A 21,169-nucleotide genomic window follows, 5' to 3' on the forward strand; every position below is an offset into this window, starting at 1 on the left:
CCAGGTAATTTAAAGCATTTGGGGGGGTTCGGGAGGGTGGGGGATTTAATTTAAAGGGTCGGGGTGGGTTTTAGGGGGGGTTTAGTGTGCCGGCTCACGATTTTAACGATTTTTCATGATAGTTTACACACCCAAACGGCAACAATACGATTCCCTCCCCCTCCCAGCTGAAATCGATCGTTAAGACGATCGAGGACACGATTCACATCTCTACTGTCTAAATTATCAAGGCTGCTTGCCCCACAAAAATGTGCTAGTAATTTTGTTATGGATTGGCAGTTGCTTGATTTGGAATATTGCTATCGTTAACAAAAGGTTTGGAGAGACAGTTAGTACTCTTAACAGAAACCTGGGGTAATCTGCATGGAGCAGCAGTTACTACTGTAAAAGATTTCCTGGGCAGACTGGATGGACCATTTGGCCTTTTTCTGTCAATGTTATTATGTTAGATAATAAACCATATAATATTAACGCTATTCTAATTCAATTACAGCTAAATCTTTTGAGTTGTCTGTCATCAGTTTACTTAACTATTGACGTAAACCTCATCACAAAAACAGAACTAACAGGTAAATAAACATTAAAGCTCAGGCCAAGTTCTTTATAATGAGAGATCCAATGCACAATTCAGCAAGACATAAACTAGGAAGAGAAAACACGAAAAAACAGCAGCGCTTCAAGGCAAATTACAATAAAGTACAGTGGCTATGATATGAAACTTAAGAAGTAATGGAGGAGAAGAAGATTGTCTTGTCACTAGGAAAAGAGTCAAATGAGAGGGTTCATAAAAAACATAATGAATGTCTTCTATACGTTATATAACATTTACAAGGGAAATATAAAACAACAAAGCATCTAATTGAAAGACTCTAGATGTCATCTTTTAGAACTGCTTATGCTTTTTTTGTGTTTGTTTAACTATATCAGGAAAAACCATGATTCTCAGCATAATGCCTAAAATATAATAAGGATGTGCATTTGGTAGATTCATGTTTGGATTTTGTGTGCACTAAATTTTCTAGTGCACACTATAATGAAATAGTGCACATTACAGTGAGATATACTGACTATATTGAGAAAGACAGTAACTTTAAAATGAGCACCTGTGCACCCACATACGCTGGAATTTTAAATCGTCCACACGAGTGTGCATGTATTATTTAAAATAAGCTTAGTGCGTGTAAATGTGCTCCTAATTTTAAGTGGTTACATGAGGAAATGTAGTCACGTATCTTTCCTTAGGACTTGCCTTTTACACACCCAAGTGAGCACATTTTAAAACATGCACGCATGAAGGAAATAACCAGTTTTCCCAGTCTATCTCTAGTCATCAAGACTCCTCTGGTCCTTCAGCCCGCACTCCCCCCAGTTTTGCTCAGACTCCTCACCCGGTCAGTTTGTGGCTATAATGAGTTTTAATCTGACTTACACCTGAACAAGAGCAGAAGTAAATGTACTACGTTCGCTGGTTTAAAATTGGGATTTATGCACGTAATTGTTGGCCCTGCCCCGGATCACTCCTGACTTGCCCCTGATCTGCCGTGGGGAGGGCTTTTTTGTTGCACTGCATAGAGTGTCTGGCTCCTTGCGGTTTCCAGTTTATTTGGCTGCCTATTTGTATTTCTACTTTATGGTTGCTCTGTTCTGTATTTGGTGAGGGTCTGTTTATGTTCTGCGTGTGTGACTGAGGTGAGGCATTCTCCTAGCAGGAAGTGTATTAGTGTTTTAGGGCTTGCAAAGGGTCAAGCCCACACCCAGCACACATCACGATAGGCAGGATTTCTGGTTGGCATCACAGCAGTGCATGCAAATATAATGTAAGTGAGATTTTTACCTCAGAATACTGTACTTTGATATTTTTCATGCAAAATATAAATGTATAACTCTTAACTGTGTGTGTGGAATGGGACGGGGAGTGTTGTACAAGGCTCTAAGGTTTGCCTAGGGCACCTAATACCCTTGCACCAGCCATGGCTTCGAGAGGGGGGGGGGGGATGGTATCAGTTTGTAAAGTTTATATAACTGAAAGGAGCTGGGGCTTTTTTTTTTTTGGTGGGGCAGAAAATGAATGAACGGGACGGGGATGGGGGGGGGGGGGGGGGGCAGCTCAGTAATTGTTTGCCCAGGGCAGCAAAAACGCTAGGACCGGCTCCATTTACCCTTGCCCCATCATGAGGAAGAAGAAGGGAGGTGTTCAAGACTCGGTGAGGTCCTTTCCAGCGAGCGTGTCAGATTCTTCATGCAGGTTGCCTGTTGTTGCTGAGCTTCCTTTCAGCCTGGATGCGCAGCCGACTCCCCCTCTTCCTGCCGTAGTGGAGTGTTCCGAGGTGGAGCTACCATGAGAGAGCTCCCCTGCAGGAGTTTCACCACACTGAGGGAGGAGCTCCTGCGGTAGCGTGACCTCATGAACGGGCACCGGTGACTACCCTGACGCCTGAGGGAAGGCAGAATTGCTTTGGAGTGCTCCCGGTTTCTGCTCTAGCGGTGCCTGTAAAGAGAGGAGTGAGATAGGTGGGTATCTGCAGGGCCCAGGATGCTTGGCTGTTCTCGACCATCCTTCAGGACTGAATCAGGCAGTTTTTTTGGGGGGGGGGGGGGGGGGGGAGGGGGAATAGGAACTGACTTTGGGCTCTACACGGCAGGCCATTACTCACCTTGAGATAACTTTTTCTCAGAAACTGAGCCGTATGGAGAATTTACTGAGGCGTAACCGAGATCAGACCTGCAGGGTCGAGTAAGTCACAGTGCAGCTTATGAAAGGGTTTTGAGTCTGTGGAAGGGAAGGTAAAGATGCTGCAGAATTTGAGCGATGGTTTTATGAATGAGGACCTAAGGGTATAGTGTCAAAGCCATCAAGAATGGATAGAATATGGTCCTTGAATTTCAGTGTTCTGATTTCATGGATAGGTCACTTAGAATTGTTCAAGAAGAACAATTCTGGAAGAAATATTGAAGGAAGTTCTAATTATTCCAGCAGATTGTTTGTCGCTTTGAATAATGTTTATTATTTGCCATCTAAGAAGCATTTTGAGAGTTTGGCGGCTCACTGTTAGAAAGGACAGTATATATCCTGGAGTTCTGTTTTTTTCTTGAAACATCTCAGGAAGAGGAGATCAATAGGGCTACCTTAATAGTCTCCTTTGTTTTTTAGGCTGATAAAAATATGATTAGGAAATTTTACTTTAAACATTGGGAGAGTTTGTTTATGGGTCAAATGTTATGGTTCTTTCCTGATTTGTGTCCTGAGATGCAGGGTAGACATAAGCAATTCTTGCTCATGCAAGATATTTTAATTATTGGTTCTGATTGTTTTCTTGCATTTTCCTTGTATGTGTTTGCTGAAATATAATAATGTAAGATGTGTTTTTTTGACCCTAAACAGCTCAGAATACTTTTTGATGCTAAGATGACTGAGGGTGGTGTGAATGTGATTAGTGCCATTAAGGGTACAAATTCATGAACACTGGGCATGTTTTTCCTTTTTAATACTTTGTTTGATACATTGTTAGATTTCCTTCACTTGTATTTCTAGCTCTTCCTTCAATATGGGGTATAATGTGGTATGTTTTTTTCTTGATATTTTATTTTCTTTATGATTTTATATAAGCCAAGTATCCTATTTTCTTACAAATAATGTCTGTATGTTATTTGTGAAAATGTATATATATATATATGAAAGGCTTATGTTGGTCGATTGGTCAGTCATGTCAGTTGGTTGGTCAAACTGTTGTGTCTGTTGGTGGCCACCAGGTGGTGCCCAGAACAGTGGAAGATGCAATGTGCAAAAACAATTTGCTCTGTCTGCAAAGCTCTTCACAAACAGACATACACACACACACACACACGTATACAGGCACCCTCATACAGGCACACACAGAGGCTTCCTCAAACACATACAGAGAGGCACAAGCACATGCCCCCACACAAAGGCACACACACACATACAGGTGCACAGGCATACTCAGGCTATTGACCAGGCAACCCGAGCAATGCTGGGTAATGTTCACTAATATACCCTGTTTGGGAAGCCATATCTCTCACGTTACCACGTACAGGAACAGGCAGACATGGGCACACACAAACTCACACGAGTGCACAGAAGCACGTAAAAATGCATACAAGCTCATGGGTGTATGCACAAGCTCACAAAAGTGCAAATAGGCTCCCTCATGTGCGCACTCTGGATTGTACATACACATGCTCCCCCAAAACATACACACTTGCAGGCCCCTACAAACACAGACACGCACAAACACACACAGGCTGTTCTAGACCAGACTACCCGAGCAATGCCGGGCACTTTTCACTAGTTTAAAAAAAAAATTGAAATACCACTGTAGTTTATTTATTTCAAAAATGTATGTGCTGCACTTCAGTCCACAGCTCAAGAATAGAGTTTATCCCTTTGAAGGTGCACTTTGTATTTTCCGTCCAACTGAGGTCCTCTACACCATCTGTTTGACCCACTGTTCCAGGGATAGCCAACTCCAGTCCTTAAGAGCCATAAACAGATCTGGTTTTCAGGATATCCACAATAAATAAGCATGAGACAGTGCATGCAAATCTATCTCAAGCATATTCATTACGGATATCATGAAAACCAGGCTTGTTTGAGGCGCTTAAGGACCAGAGTAGGCCACCCCAGTACTATTGTAAGAATCACAGAGCCCATGGTTTGTCTTCCTATATGGTTTGCTTTTTTTGTGCTTCTCTTGTCAATTCTACTTTTGTAATTCTTGCAAGGGAGGTATTTTACACTGTATCACACTCGAAGCATCAAGTCGATCAGGCTATTTAATATAATAGAAAAAATGATTTTTTTATCTTAAAAGAACAGATGATACTGTACTATTCCAAAATATCACAGATGAACAAACCTTGCTGGCAAAGAACATCAGAGGCAAAGTATTGTTACAATCATGCTCTTTATTTAGAATAATCACTCTCCTAACCACGTTAACCTCAAAGATTTGCAATATTGGACCATTGGTAAATCTGTAACTACTAACTTGGGAGTACCAAAATGTCCATCGTTCACATTATCAATTGTCAAACTACATGTGATAAGTGTTAATGACTCTCATCATACTCAGCCTTATGTTTAATCATCGGTCACTATATTTTTATAGGGTGAGCCAGTGTCCCATTCATGTGAATAAACAACACTTTCAGAATCCAATTTTTTTTATATTCAATATATAAAATGTTGAAGAGCTTCATTTAGTTTCAGTTACACTTATCTTATTTGTGGAAGCCGACATTTCAAAGCAACCAAGCCCATTTATTTAGAATATACAGCATCTATGTCAATAGTCTTACCAAGTATAATGTTGTCAGCCTTCCCAAATTTACGTGGACAATTCTTTTTAATGTGAAAAAAAATATAAAAGTAAATGCTTCACCATAAAATACAGATGTATATATTTTCAATATCCTTTTTTTTCTATGGATTTCTATGGCATTGTTACAAATGAGTCTATTTGGAAACTGAAGTGTGGGCAAGTCTTTTTGGTTTTTCTGCCCTTCCTTCAAGCCGGCATCACAGTCTAAGTAAGCATGGTCAGTTTGTTTCTTCTGTCGAATTCCAGATGTTTGTGACATCTGGAAAATGACTTTGCATATTAGATAAGGGATAATGAAGCTACGGAGTATATTACGCTACTCACAGCATGGTCTGGCCTAAAAGGCCATGAAAAAGGAGGGGGAAAGGGCAGGCAGCGCGGTTACGTGACTTTTCCAAGAGTGCAAGTGTGGTTTTGCTTTGTTTTTTTAAGATAGGGTGACATTTTTTATTGGCAGAACTCAACAAATAACCTTCTGCCAAAAGATGTTCTAAAATCCAAATTTGGGTGAGTTGAGCCTTGCCGTGCTGTGTCTTGTAAGTACATCCATTCAAGCAGAACCTTGGTTCTTCTCTTTCTCTGAATACAGAAAAATAATATAAACGAGCCCAGGGCTTGCTCGTGCAATAATGTGATTCAAATACCCTTCCCCATCTAAAACACGAGATTTGATTGAACATGGCATTAAACATTCTCAGGAGCCTATACGATATGGAGCGCATCTATAGCAAATTGTAATCAGCCTTGCATTTTGCTGCCCAGCTTTGCTGACAAGTTCTAGTTACCTCCTATCAAGTGTGACAGATGCAGGATTTAACATCACAAATAATTCCAGCTCAGGACGTCCATCAAGCAAGCAGTGTTCCGCTTCAGAGCTGTCTGGCTCAACGTGTGCTTGTCATGGGCCGCTGCACGCACAAGTTTTCCCATCTTGTAGGGGGTACTTTAACCTCATCACCCCTGACAAGGAACAAGTTTATTATTTACTCCAGCCTCGTTTCTGACACTTCTGTGCCGTATTTGCTCCTATACAGCCTTAGGAAAGTGCAATTGCACATTGGATATTCTGTTGTCTGAAATTGCCTTTAATCATTTTCTTTATTCTGTCATCTCAAACTTTTTTTTTTTTACACATTTTTTTTTAAATTGTAAATAAAATATCTTGAATGGATTATGTTTAGTTTTTAAAGATTAAAAATAAATATATTTTTTCTCTTTCTTTCTTTCTTTCTCTCTCGCTCGCTTTCCTCTCCTTCTTTCCCCTCAGCGCTGCTTTAAGGCTGTTGCTGTTTCTCCTGGGCAGGGCAGCATTTCCCTTAATATTACAATAGTATTTGCAATGCATATCAATATGCTTTGGTTCCTGATATTATTCCCTTCTGATAGAGAATAGTACATTTCTGTCCGTCAAGAAATGAGTAGAAAGAGGATAGGAAAGAAAACCTACAACCTGATCAGCTTTAGGTTCCAGAGGGCATTTACCTGACAGTGGAAACTTCAAGCCCCAAGCCGGGATAAAAGAGAACTTTTAACACATTTATTTAAATCTATCTTCTATTTAAAACTTTGTAAAAAAAAAAATATAATAATAATAATTCTAAAATGTATGGTGCCTTTAGTAGGGGGCAGCTATCGCGGGAGGAACTGCCCTTGACAGGTATCCCTGTTGGACTTTTTACTCGTCTGCATTCCACCACCTGACATCATAAAGAATCCCCCGGCGGCTTCCTCTAACCCCGCCCCTTTCCCCCCTTACCCAGAAGACCCACCTCACTTCTCCAGAATCCAAAAGAGCGTTCGCCCGTCTTTGCGGTAAAAGGGACGCGATGATCTCACCCCCTGCCGGCGCTGCCGAGCTCCACCAAATGCGGTTGCCTAGCTACGGGCGGCGTCATTCAGTGCCGTCCAACGGTGCCAGCGGGAGGGAGATTGCAGCCCTCCTGTCGTGAAGGCGGAAGAGACTCTCTTTAGGAGTCTGGAGGGGTGCTGGGGGTCTTCTGGGTAAGGAGGAGTGGGATTGGAAGCCACTGGCGAGTTGTTATTATTATTATTATTATTATTATTATTATTATTATCTGGGATCCCGGTGACCAGGGCTGGAAGGAACTGCAGATGCTGCAATGACTGTGTGAGATTGCTCAGGGCTCCACAAGATCACAGCTCCAGGAAGGGAGGCTGTCACAACTCTGGGTGCGGGGATAGTTTCTAGGTTTAGACTACATATCCATACGCCTAGTTTTGGCCACTTGAATTAGGCAGCTAGCACTAAACATCAGCGCTAGATGCCAACTTCCTTCCCCCAGCTGGCACTGTTCCTGGCCACTCCCATATTTTAGGAACCTAGTGAAAAATAGGAGCTTAAATTTAGGAGTTAAGCCATCAGTTTTCAAAGGGCCAAGTTTAAGTACCTAATTCCCAAAGTTAGGCTTCTAAATCCTTTGAAAATTGGTCTAATATGGGTGCATTTTCAAACTGTTAGGCAGGAGCTGCTCGCATAAAATAGCATATACTGAATGCATGTAAGAAGTATATACACGTATATGATATTTTAGAAACTTTCAGAGTATGCATGTTTCTGTATTACAAATATACACACGTACGTACGCATATACTTATGAGGCAGAAATACACAGAATATTATAAACTGCTCCAATCACAGCCAATCAGCATAGCCAGCAAGGAATTCAGTCACTAGGGCATGCAGCTTAAAGAAAAAGAACTCTCAGCCCAGCACCATTATTATTATTATTGTTGTTGCTGCCAGGTAGTGGTGAAAAATAAAATTGCTTGCACCCACCCCTATTATTGCTTCTACTACCTTGATTCTACTAGAACTGAGAGGTATGTTGCACTTTTGAAAATTATTTTTGCTCCTTTCTTTTATATATATATATATTTTTTTTTGTTTTTTATTTATATTATACAATATACCGTGTGGAGTCATTTTAACCCATTTCCCCTCTTTATCTTCTCTTTTTTATATTTATTTATAAATACATGCATTTATATATGAATTATTTTTCCCTCATTTTTCAGGGATTATTGAATCCTCTCTCCCAGTTCCTGGGTGGCAAAGGGAACCCTTGCTAGCTCTGAGAGCTGGAGGAATGTCTCTGGTTAGATTATCCCTCAGTACCCTTCCATGGCTGGCCGAGGTTACTGGTATAGCATGGTCATTCTCCTTCTCTGCTATTCTGAAATGCATCACATCTGCATTGTGCCTATGGAGCCATAACTGGCAGGGGGGGGGGATGAGTGAGACTCTCGGATGCAAGAGAGGAATGGGGCAGTAGCAGCCACAGAATTGAACCACGGCTCCAAGCTTCCTTGCCCTCACTTCCCATCCTCTTCCTCCCACTCCAGTACTCCCTTTCCTGAACCCAAACAGCATCCAACTGCCTAAGACTGTTACACTGCCATGCGTAGTGCTATGTCCTGAGACATATATTGAAAGGTGAGGAACCTTTTATGAAAAATCTTCCACAGAATTTGCTTAAAGCTTGCCACAAAATCTTGAAAAATCTTCCACGGAAAACTGGTATCCAATTCACTTTTTATTTCCGTAACAAATGTAAAACCTACAATATAAATTATATTTGGACAACAACAAGATATCAAGGAATAAGACTCTGGGTGAATGGGAAAAAGAAGCCACTAATGTGACTCCATAGCAATTTTGGGAAGCAATTGGCGATAGGACATCTTGGAGAGAGCTGGTCTAGGAGTTAACACTGACATAATGACACTTAACAACAAGGAAGCAATAGAATTAAGAAACAGTTGCCTTGATATTTTGAGGAATGAAGTGCTGGCTCAAAGCAGCCATGTTACACCTGGCTAGAGTCCTCAAAATAGCAACCTGATCTGACATTCTTAAAAATAGATATTTCTTTTTTCCTTTTAACCAGAAACAAAGAAGCATCATTACATTAAATACTCAAAGACAGGCAAGCTATTTTAAAAATATTTTTCCATAAGCACAGAGTAGAACGAATGCTTTGGATAATTGTCAAAAGGATAGTGAAGTCTGTTGCATTTTAGTTAAAAAAAATTATGTATATATATATTGTTGGAAAAGTAACTCAGAGTAATCTAAGTTACTTCCACATCTACAAAAGTCATTCCATTATTACTTGTTTAGATTACTTTTCAAAAATATCCTCCTCCTCCTCCTCCTCCTATGATCTTTTGCTTTGAAAAATCATCAGATGACTAGTCACTGGTTACATAACTGGTTATGTGAACAACTCCTAGAGTAGAACCGGACCACCACCTCATTGCCTGGTGCACAATTGCATCTTTATAGGCACAAATGATTAACAATCACAGTCAACATGGGAGAGGGGTGCGATGGGGGGGAGGAGCACAGATTTAAAACCTTCCTTATGTCTATTACATATTTACTTGAGGATCAAGAGGTTTTATTGCACTGCCATAAAACTGTCTTCAACCAGTAAAAGCGATGGAAAAGGGAGGGGCAGGCTGTATTTGCATGTCAGTTCAGCTGATGAGAACAAAAAGAAAAGTTTAAAATACTGTTTGGGTAACTTAGTAAAGGGGAGAACCGGTAAAGCCTAATTCTTTGTTAGATGTGTTGAGTTTCAATATTGCTCCCCGTGGTAATCATATGGTTTCGCCTACACAGACGTTGACTTGCTTTGTGATGTGAAATATTGTGTGTTACCCTGCGAGCACTGGAGCCAGTGGATCCAGGAGCTGTTGTTGAGACTGACAGTTACATTGTGTCGCTGAATAGTGAAACGGCAGAATCAAAAACTCAAGTGGACCCAGACAGAATGTCCTGACCTTTAAGAAAAAGGCTGATTTGATATGGTATAAGCGCTCCCTTCATCTTCCAGCATAATCCATTACACCTTTCTAAGACAACTTTCTCATAAGTTATGTGGCTCGTCGACGGGTTTCCCATAGATACTTTCCAAGCTGAGTATTCGTTTCTGCAGCACAAAGATGGCACCCCCAAAGACCCTGTGTGCCATTAAAGGTCACATTTGCTGCCCCAGCAGAACAGTCTTCTAGTCTACAAAACAATTTCTCATTCAGTCAGCCAAAGGAAGATTTTGTAGAAATCATTTAACTTGGTTTTTTTTCTTTTATGACTGTCCTCTGGAAACAGTAGCAGTTCCAGGCTAATGACCGCCCTCAAAAAACTACCCAAAAGCAGCAAACAAGTGTTTTTTCTCTCTCTCTCTCTCTCTCTCTCTATATATATATATAGATATACCCACCAGTATATGCTGATAAATTTAACTATTAATAAAACATATACTGAGTTGAAATACCGTCTGGAGTAAATCATCATGAACTGAATTATAAACTCTGCCAACAAAAGCATACTGACTAGCAACAAGTCTACTCAATATTTTATTTATTTATAATATTTCTATTCTGCCTTCTGTCAATAACATTGTACATGGTGAATCACATCGTTTCCAATAAAATTTAAAATAGATAGGCAACATAAAAACAATCATACTGAAATTATCAAGAGCAATATTGTATTAGGAACAGAGGTTTCAATCAACTGCTAAAACTGAAGGCTTCCTTAAATAGCAGGGTGTTCAACATCATTCTGAAAATGAATAAATCAACTTTCCACATTAGATCAAGGGGCAGACTTTTCGGAATTAGTGGCCCTGCAATAGATAAAGCTTTTACTTCAAAAGACTTGAGGTGGTGGAACTATTTAAATGATTGAATCACAGTTGCCGTTTATCGACAGAGCATAGAGCCTGAGCTGGTTCATAGGAGATCAACAGTTCCTTAAGGTATTCAAGTCCTTCCTCCTGCAGAGTCGTAAAAATGAACGTGAGAAACTTAAATTTTGAAACTTTGATGCTTTCAGCAAACAGTATAGTTCTTGCAGGCTCCTTTTTTTTTTTACACTCCATGATTACACAAGCTATGGCATTCTGAACAGATAAAAATACTCTTAAGGTACTTTTTTTTTGACAAACCATAGTAAATTTCATTACACTAGTTTAATGAAAATAACACTAAGGCTTGTATAACTGACCAAAAATCCTTCTGCCCTAAAATATATCAGCGTCTCATAAGATGAAGTTTTAAAATTGCTGTTTTAATAATAGACCTAATCTTTACTTTAAAAGTCAAACTAGAGTCTAAAATAATACCTGGTCTCACACATCAGAAAACAAGGGGAAGGGTTGATTCATATAGTCCAAATTTTGATAGTGTTCAGGGATTGGTGACCTATCGACCCATAATAGCTCAGTTTTTTCTTAAATATTTAATAGCAGCTTTTTTTTGGTGGCCATCCAACCTTCAAGAGCTCGGAAACGGCATGCAATGTGTGCTTCAGCCTCTTGCAGAGAAGTGGTGATGGGAAATATTAGCTGGCTATCATCAGCATAAAATTTGTATGTGCAAAGACCTTCCCAAGGGGAGCTAAATACAGATTAAACAGCATAGCTGAAAGTGCCGAATCCTGAGGTATACCTGTGGCTATCAGTTTTTCTGTTTAGATCCTCTCTCCTAACTTAATCTGCTGAGTGTGAGTAGACAAAAAAAGAGGAAAACCATTTCAATGCTAATCCACCCATCCCCATTGCAGATCATTTAGACTAAAATGGCATGGAAGAGAGTATCAAAAGCTAAAGAAATGTCAAGAAAAATTACTAAAATATTCCTGCCTCTAGCTGATATAACAGGGTATTTACCATGAAAACTATTATATAGCATAACCAGGGTAGAGGATTCTTCTGGACCCAAAAAGCACTGACACCTCAGACCAGCTAAAATGTAAAAGAAGAAACATATCTATTCAGAATAACAAAGAACTAAAAGCTAAACACAGCAAACCTGGAACCCTGTGCAGTACAGATCTGTCCATGGCACCAGTTCTCAATCCCAGCTCAGTATGGTGCTTACCATATCAAAATGCAACTTATTTATTTCAAAATGCATAACCCGCTCGATGAGAAACTGAAAAGCATCAATGCCATGTTTATAGATAACAGTCTCACGTGGGACAAGATGCTCGTTTCTCATGTGGGCACCTGGGAACTGTTAAATCAGGGCCCAAGAATTTGTTCATCTATAGTGTTCTCCCAGTTTGATCCTTTTTGGGGAGAAAAAAAAAAAAGCATTAATAAATCGGTCCTTTAGCATCTTCAGCTGTTTCCTGAAAATCTTGTTACGTGTGATCTGCCCAGGAAAATCACGGATTAGGGACAGTGCAGTCTCATAGCTCTATAGTGAAAGGGAGAAATAGAAAGTAAGGCTAAACTTGGGAACATTACAAGATCCCTGACTCCCTCCCTCCTTGACTTTTTTTACAGGCCAGTCATAAGGCCTGATCATCCTGAGATGCTTTCTAACTTCACCATATCCATATTTAAAAATATCAGACTGATATTTTAGGGTACCCACTAATCCTGAGGTGGTTGTGATGGTTCCAGTTTGCCATTTGTAGAAGTGTTTATATGTTATTCTCTAATCTGTAGTGCATTGTCTAGTTACGGTAAGTCTTTTGCAGATCAAAAATACATTACCGATTCATGCCGCCACTTCCCACTTTCTTATTTATTTATTTCTTGAATGCCAGAAACTATTTGTGCTACTTTAACTCATATCATTGGTTTGTAATCTGTATTGCTACATTTGCTCGTAGTATTTTGAATCAGAACTAAAACATTGTCAGGATTGCCCACATCTTCTAAGTCTTCATCCTCTGATGCAGTGCTCTCTATAGATGGGAAGATCATGTAGCACCATGCCAAAGGGGAATACCCCAGTTTAGTTCTGGTTTTACCCTCGTTGCATGCAGGGAAATGTAGTCCTTCTTCTGAGATAAAACAGTTGGAGAAATCAGAACTACATCTTCAGACTGGACTGGCTCTGCCTGTCCCCCCTTTGATCTCTACCTAGATCACAGCAGAGCTAGATTTCTGTGCTCTTTCAGCCTTCGAGGAGCACTCTGGCTCTTTTATGTGATAAGGGTCTTGAAGGATCTATCGCTACTGCTGTTCTCATAAAGTTCAAAATCCAGTTTGAAAATGTGTATCTTGCTAGCGGTATGGTGGAAGCTCTACAAGCACAGAGCTAATCAGCACCACAGCCTCAGAAGGGTGACTTGCTGAGCAACAGAATTCAAGATTTGCCAGAGGATGCCATCACACGGTATTTTATCCCCGCAAGAAGAAATATCAGCTCATCGCCAAACATTTCACAGATTCAGTTTTATTTGCCTGCCGTTTGCTTGCATTGCAACGTTTTTTTTCATATTTGTGCACCAGTGCCAGTGTTCTTTTTTTTTTTTAATTACTGTATATTTAAACAGAATACAGATTGTCTATGCACTGCTTTCATTCAGATGCATTTGTGTTTTGCTTACATTTCCTTTCATGACAGGAATTTGATTTGCAGCGGCATACTGTGGACCTTTTGCAGTCCCTTTTGTTAGGACTGCAGGTCTGCCCCTTTGCAGAGCCAAACTCCTCCTGCATAAGTTAATGACCTTGATCTCTGCAGTTTTTTAATCATGAAAGCTTTAACACGCACCATCTGGTGTGTGTTTGTGGTCCAGTATTTTTATACTTACCATAATATTAATAAGTTCACATTATTCTGCCCTGCAGCCAGCTGTCTTATAAGATGCAAGATTTTTTTTTTTCAACTTAAAATTTCCTCCAAAGTGCAGTCAAAGTTTTTCGGCCGATGATTGCAGGGCATCTCTCTTTGCATCCCTCTTCTACGAGAAGCAAGAATCTTCAAACTCAATTAGCATGCTAAAGAATAGGTTCAGTTTTTGTGCTCCATTAAAGTCAACTAAATTGATGCACTGCATGTCTTTATTTCAAAAATAAAGCTGAACAATTAAAGCCCATGTCTCTTTGCTCAGCTTTTGAGTCCTCACAAAGCTTTCCCACTTGCTGCCTTGGGATGTAATGTTAACAAAGTCAGTTAACATCAAGAGCGGCTGTAACAGGCATGGAGGAATTCCTTGTTTTTGCTCAATCGGCCTGTGTTCAAACTATCAGTTTGATTTATTTGTCCACGTTGACCCTTATTCACCACTTAATTATCCTTGTATAATGTTTCAAGAGCCTCCTGACACAAAGAGAAAGACAATTGCCGATGTTCTGTGGAACAACTGTTGACCTGATGGCCACAGCGATGGCTGGGGGTCAAAGGTTGTTTATCTTTTGAAGAGCCCACTCCATTCTCCAGGGCTGCGGCTGGAGCCACTTGCCCCGGGTGCTCTGGGTGCTGCCAGCAACCTGGTCAATCTGCTAGACAAGGAGCTGAAAAATGCAATTGGATTCCTAGCCAGTGGACAGGGGCGCATTCAGGTTTGCCAGCTGTCAAGGCAATTTCATTACTGCCAAGCTAGTTTGCCTCTTATTTATCTTTCTGTTTGCCTTCATTTTAAACGCATTGTTAAGACAACAGTGTCTGTCTTCTGCCAATATTTTAGTATGCCACAGAAAGTATAATCCCTTTTTATTTCTTAAATTGGCCAACAGCTAAATCACTTCAAACCTACCATAATTAAAGTGCTTCGATGTTTTATATTACCTCCGAGAGTCTGCACAGTGTGTGCATTTAAAACAAACAAGCAGGCTAGCAAAATATCTTTTGTGCTTCCTTGTTACAACTGGAGCCCTCAAATTTAGAACAAACTTCGGTAATCACAAGCCGACATCTTTGCCCCCAAATAATTCCCACGGCATTCGAATGTGGCTATAACAAATCCTTTTTAGAACAAACAGAACTGTAGGCTTCCAATTCATGCATTATAAAATAAGGACCATTGTTCTTATTTGGATGGCCCATTAGGATAATTGTTAAAGCCTCTTATTTGGCTTTCCCACAAGTATATCTGAAAGGCGCTGCGTTCAGGCTTCAAATGCATTCACAGAAATACGTTCAAAGCTCAAATGAAAAAAGCACTTCAAAAACTTTTCTGCAGGAAAATTAAAAGGCAACTGGGCTGTGGTGCTTGAGGGGGAATACGTCTATACTGAATTAAATATTAAAACTGGCCAAGAAATGATCGACATTGGTAACCAAAAAAAAAAAAAGAAGAAAAGAAACACTACAAAGATAGGTTAAAGAGAAATATAAAATAAAAACAAAAGCTAGAAGACAGCATCCGATCCCCTAAAGATGTAAAGACCATAAAGGAAGAATGTTTAAAATCTTTTTTGAAAGCCCAGAGCAAAATGGAAAATTTATGGCTGAGAATGGGCTAGGCATGGAACAGTTTTCCCCCTCTGAGTACCAATAAAGCCATTCAGTTACTGGCGCAATGTTAGGAGGCAGATGAAAGCAGAGCTCCATCATTTCTTCCCATAAGCACAAAAAAAAAAAAAAGGCTGATAAAGAATATCCTTGATATCAAGCAGGGTTTCCTGCTGGCCTCAGTTACCTGGGAGTTTGGAGCCTGCAGTTTGAGTAATGTTTCCCCTACAATGGGGCTGACAGCAGAAGTGTGGGGAGAGTGATAGGGCTTCCTGCTGGCTCAGCTTCTATAGTGCAAGCTCATTCTTTATTCCAGAGGAGGAGGAGGGAGAAGAATGAGCAGTGCACACAAATAGTTCACGCTCCCCTCGGTAACTGTTCACTTTCCACAAGCTTAGCCTGGACCTTGAAGCCGACAGGATATGTCTTACTAGTGCCCGTGTTTCTCTCTATTTGCCTCCTCGAGGGGGGATTGCAAATGCTGCATTTTGTCCCCTGACACAGAATAGAATTGCCACAACTGAAGGAACCCAAATTCTGTTGGATTGGTTCATGAAATTAGAGTTCATGTTGAATATTTTTAGAAACATGCCAAATGCTAAAGTCACTGTTTGAAAAACATCTGATGTGATTGGCCTAACATGGCCCTACAAGATTTTTCTGGTGTCATTAGAGATTAGGGTTGCAGTGCTATTTCATAATACAATTGAACTACTTTCCCTTGAGGAGGGGGTCAACCAGTTTCCCTGTTTATACATATCAATAAAAAGTTATAGACAATGGCGAAGCTTAGAAAAGAGCGACCTCAGGATCTCTGTTAATGATTCCCTAGCCACTGCTCCCGAGTTTGACTCAGAGGTCAGTTCCTATGACCTTAACTGAAGAACTTTTGCCATTTAAAAAAAAAAAAAAAAAAAAAGGATTCCACATAGTTTGCAAACATATCTGCATACAGTATGTGCATTCTTACAGAAAACATGGCAGACTACTGATGTTCAAATTTGTTGGAGTTTGAAATACTGTTACCAAAAGAAGTATGTTTTCAAGCAAGTGTTTATATCCGTTTCTTTTGTTTCATTGCCTTTTCTAGTTCTCCTCAGTTACACTGTCCTTTACCTCTGACTAGCCTAGCCCCAAGTTATCTACCCCTGTTATATGTAACTTCCTCTTCTAGTGAATTGTTCTTGTTTAAGTTATACCCTTTGTTACATGTAAACCGATCTGATATGAAATTTTTCATGAAGGTCGGTATAGAAAAATGTTAAATAAATAAATAAATAAATAAATAAATAAATCCATGTGATCTGTATGTGTATTAATTGCTTACATGACAGACTGCACATTCTAGGTATTGCGCTTAACTCCAAACACGTTTGGAAGGACATAGGCCTGTTTCTACAGAAATTAAACATGCATGAAATCTTGCTCTCTAAGCCCCAATCGCCTCCATGTGCTATATTATATATTCCGCATGTAAAATAACAAGAATATACCACTTCAGTGAGCTGTGGGCATATCCAGTTCACTGACTCATGGGTATGCTGTATCTCAAACAGGGAGTCCACAGGCAAGGTTAAGAGGTGACACAGCAGTCTTTGTAAAGAAAGCCTTCTCACCATGACTCCCCTGTTCTCACTGCCTCTGTCCCAGCGGAATGCTGATTTTGTATTTCTGAAGCACTTTGGAAATTTTTATCACATAAGTAAATATTTTTTCCAAGCATTTCAAATTGTGCCGAGTTTAACTGGACATCAACAATTTGGGCGTAGTAGAAAAGAGGAATTGTTTTAAAACGAAGGATCTTAGTATCCTAATGTATGCCATGAGCATGAGAATCAGTAGAGATAAGACAGAAGTGATGGCATGGGAAAGCAAAAGCAAAATTTGAATGTAACAATAAACATGATGTAGCTCATACAAATGGATTTAAGTCTCTTGGAGTGACCATAACAGAAGACGGAAAGTTAGATAGAGAAATCAGTACAAAATAATTAAAGTATATCAAGTATTAGGACCCTTGCTCAAACATAAAAATATACCTTTAAGCACCAAAGTCAATCTTATCACTACTGATTTTCTACCAACAATATGTTAATGTGCCAAACATGCACTTTACCATCATTCCGTCATTCCATGAACAGAAACTAACAGAATGAGATATTTATGAATGGCACGAGGCATGGGACAAAAAGAAGAATCAGAAATTAAGAGATTTGGCAAAGAATAGACTTACAATCTGTTCAACAATATATCAGACATTGACAAATGATAAGGTCTGGCTAATTTAGAAGAATGTCCTGGAATGAAGCTTCCCCAAAAAGCTTATATACAGCAACAAGTTGGAGAAGAGACAGCTGAGGGGGGGGATATGATAGAGATCTTTAAAATCATGAGAGGTCTAGAACGGGTATGTGTGAATCGGTTATTTACTTTTTCGGATAATAGAGGGACCAGGGGGCACTCCATGAAGTTAGTAAGTAGCACATTTAAAACTAATTGGAGAAAATTAGCATAAGAACATGCCAAACTGGGTCAGACTAAAGGTCCATCAAGCCCAGCATCCTGTTTCCAACAGTGGCCAATCAAGGCCATAAGAACCTGGCAAGTACCAAAAAACTAAGTCTATCCCATGCTACTGTTGCTAATAATAGCAGTAGCTATTCTCTAAGTCAACTTAATTAATAGCAGGTAATGGACTTCTCCTCCAAGAACTTATCCAATCCTTTTTTAAACACAGCTACACTAACTGCATTAACCACATCCTCTGGCAACAAATTCCAGAGTTTAATTGTGTGTTGAGTGAAAAAGAATTTTCTCCAATTAGCTTTAAATGTGCCCCATGCTAACTTCATGGAGTGCCCCCTAGACTTTCTATTATCCAAAAGAGTAAATAACTGATTCACATTAACCCGTTCTAGACCTCTCATGCACAATTAAGCTCTGGTATTTTTGCCAGAGGAAGTGGTTAGTGCAGTTAGTGTAGCTGGGTTTTAAAAAGGTTTGGATAAGTTCTTGGAGGAGAAGTCCATTACCTGCTATTAATCAAGCTGACTTAAGGGTAGATTTTTTAAAATGTGCACGCACGGCCATAAACATGCGTATGGCGTGGCGTGTCACAAGGGGCACATATCTTGCAATGCTTGCGCATATGCACGCAAGCTATGCAAAATACGTACATGTTTCGGCCGCGAGTTGCGTGCATCCCTTGTGCACAGTGTGTGCCCCTGAGCGCGCCGGGCAAATGCGCGCATATGTTTGTGCGCGCGCGCACAGAAACACTAGGGCAGAACTTCCTGTTCCTCTTCACTGTGTGCATGTGAGATGGTCACGAGAGGGAGACAGCCCAATTTCACCACCAGGGACGTAGCTCTCCTGGCGTCCCTGGTGGTGGCAGATGAGCATCACCTGTTCCCAATTCCAGGTAGAACACATTGTCATGTGCTGTGGAGGGCCTGGCGCCAGCTGCAGCACAAATTCAATGAATATGCCTCCCACTGCCGTGGTGTAAGTTAAATGTCTTTACAGTTATGTAAGCTACCACATATGGGGGCACTGGGTGGGGGGTGTGAAGGACAGGTAATGCCAGTGGCCACCATTGAGTTTTTTATTATATGATTATGTATGTATACAGTACTGTTAACACCTAGGATTATTGTTATGGATGATCATAGCTACAATGTGTTTATAGTAGGTGACAAAGGCAGTAGGCCACATTTACACGGAATGGTTGAAGCCTTACTGCTAGAAGTATTGTAAATGCTGAAAGGAAGAGATGGTAGTTACTTTCCCATAGAATATAAAATGGTTTCCTGCTGTTATGTCCATCAATACGTTGTACCTCAGGACTGTCTTGCACCTAGGTAGTCAGCTTTTCAGGGTGGTTACAATTACTGTGCATGAGACAGTCTGCCATGGCCAGCTGACTATATCCCCTTGCTCATTAGCATGCATACTCCTAGATGATATCAAGAAAAACAGCATGCATTGATGCTGGCCAATGAATGACTAGAGAAGCACAGATATTGGAAGAGCAATTAATTAAGAATGTATAGGGAAGGCATAAATGAGGGGCAGTTGCAGGACTGATTTAATGCAGCAGGATATTCCCACAGTTACATGACTATATTGCTCAGTATCATGGTTCTTCATGGAGGTGAAATGTAGTTCTAGAAATAATTGTCATATCACCAGTAGGGAGGTCCCATTACCACCTACAGAGCACACTCATGGTAGTCTTCCCATTTCTTTCCTATAGATAGAGGACCTGAAGAAGAAGGCCTGGTGGCTGTACCTCAGGAAGGTGGCTAGAGCGGCTGCGTGCTGGGCCTGTTGGTAAGTGAATCGTCCATGCTAATGGGCAATGTTCATATGTAGATTAAATGCTTTTCCACATTTATGTACACATCATTCTGACCCCTGCTTTTGTTTTAACATGCTCCAGAACCTGAAGAAGCAGATGAGGAAGGACCAGGCCCAGCCCCCGCACCAGCAGCAGCCGCCGCGGGGGGGGAGCCAGATTCTCCCCCACCCCAGCCGCGGAAGATCCTGAATGGAGCCACCTCCAGCTTAAGAGGCGCACCCGGGGCCTTTTCCTATTCCCCCACAAGTAGGGCCTCCTCCCTGTTTTGCCCGGGGAGTTAGGAACGTGGAGATACAAACAGGCCGGCATCTATAGCCCTCTCCTTCCTCTGTGCCCCCTGTACGTGAGCCTCTTAGTTTAGGACTTATGTGAGGAGGGTGCAAGAGGAGCTGAGGGCTATGCATGCCTTCCAAGGGAGGATGCTCAGGACTACGGATGTGATTCTCAGGGCCGTACAGGTGCTGGGTGCAGCCGTAAGGTTCCTGGGAAATCACATGCCCCTCTGAGCATCCTCTCTTATCTCTGCCTCCTTAACTCCTGGGGTTGGTTTTTTTTGTGTGTGTAAATATTTTTTTGTCCTTAGTGCTCCCCTCCCCAAGTATTTTTTGGTTTGTAATATTGTACAATTTTTTTTATTAATACAAACGTTTGCATTTATAATTGTGTGTTTATTGTATATGTAGTGACAGAGGGGGGGAGAGGGGGAGGGGGAAAAGGGATAGAAAGGGGTGAAAGAGGGAGAGGGAAGGGGGGGGGGGTACTGAAGAAATTTCCACTGCCAAAAACAAAAACGGAGTGGCAATTTAACATTTGTAGAAATGTATTATAAGTACAACCAAATCTTCCAACGGCTAAGGAGGAACAGCCATCTGCCAAGCAAAAGGGGCGTGGCACCGCCGGCAGCGTCAGCGTTGGAATGAAGTTCTACTGTACCACCGCCATCTCCACATTCAGCTGCAACTACAGGGACATCCACCACATATAATGTAAAATATTCTTGTTATATTTATTACCATGTTATAATGTAAAATAGGGCTGTTATCACCCTATTCCTTTAGTTATCTGGAAACCGATGTGATATCTCGATCGAATGTCGGTATACAAAAGAAATAAATAAATAATAAATAAAATATAGAAAAACAAATCACTTACATTGCCATTGCAATCTTCTTTTAATTATTTCAGCATAGCACTTGGACCCAGGGAGCCACTCAGGGTTGTGCACCAAACCTTTGCTTTTGTT

The 21,169-nt window shown here is 40.6% G+C and overlaps 1 long non-coding RNA gene across 1 annotated transcript in view; it reads left to right on the forward strand.

Annotated features, from left to right (window-relative positions):
* LOC115088330 overlaps nucleotides 1-20,585 on the forward strand; it is a 142,448-nt gene extending 121,863 nt beyond the window's left edge. The window contains exons 3-4 of the long non-coding RNA XR_003855752.1: nucleotides 19,822-19,898; nucleotides 20,008-20,585. This is a non-coding gene — a long non-coding RNA (uncharacterized LOC115088330). The remainder of the gene's footprint in view (nucleotides 1-19,821; nucleotides 19,899-20,007) is intronic.
* The last annotated feature ends 584 nt before the right edge of the window (nucleotides 20,586-21,169 follow it).

This window comes from Rhinatrema bivittatum, chromosome 3 (assembly GCF_901001135.1).
Source record: "Rhinatrema bivittatum chromosome 3, aRhiBiv1.1, whole genome shotgun sequence".
Lineage (NCBI taxonomy): Eukaryota > Metazoa > Chordata > Amphibia > Gymnophiona > Rhinatrematidae > Rhinatrema > Rhinatrema bivittatum.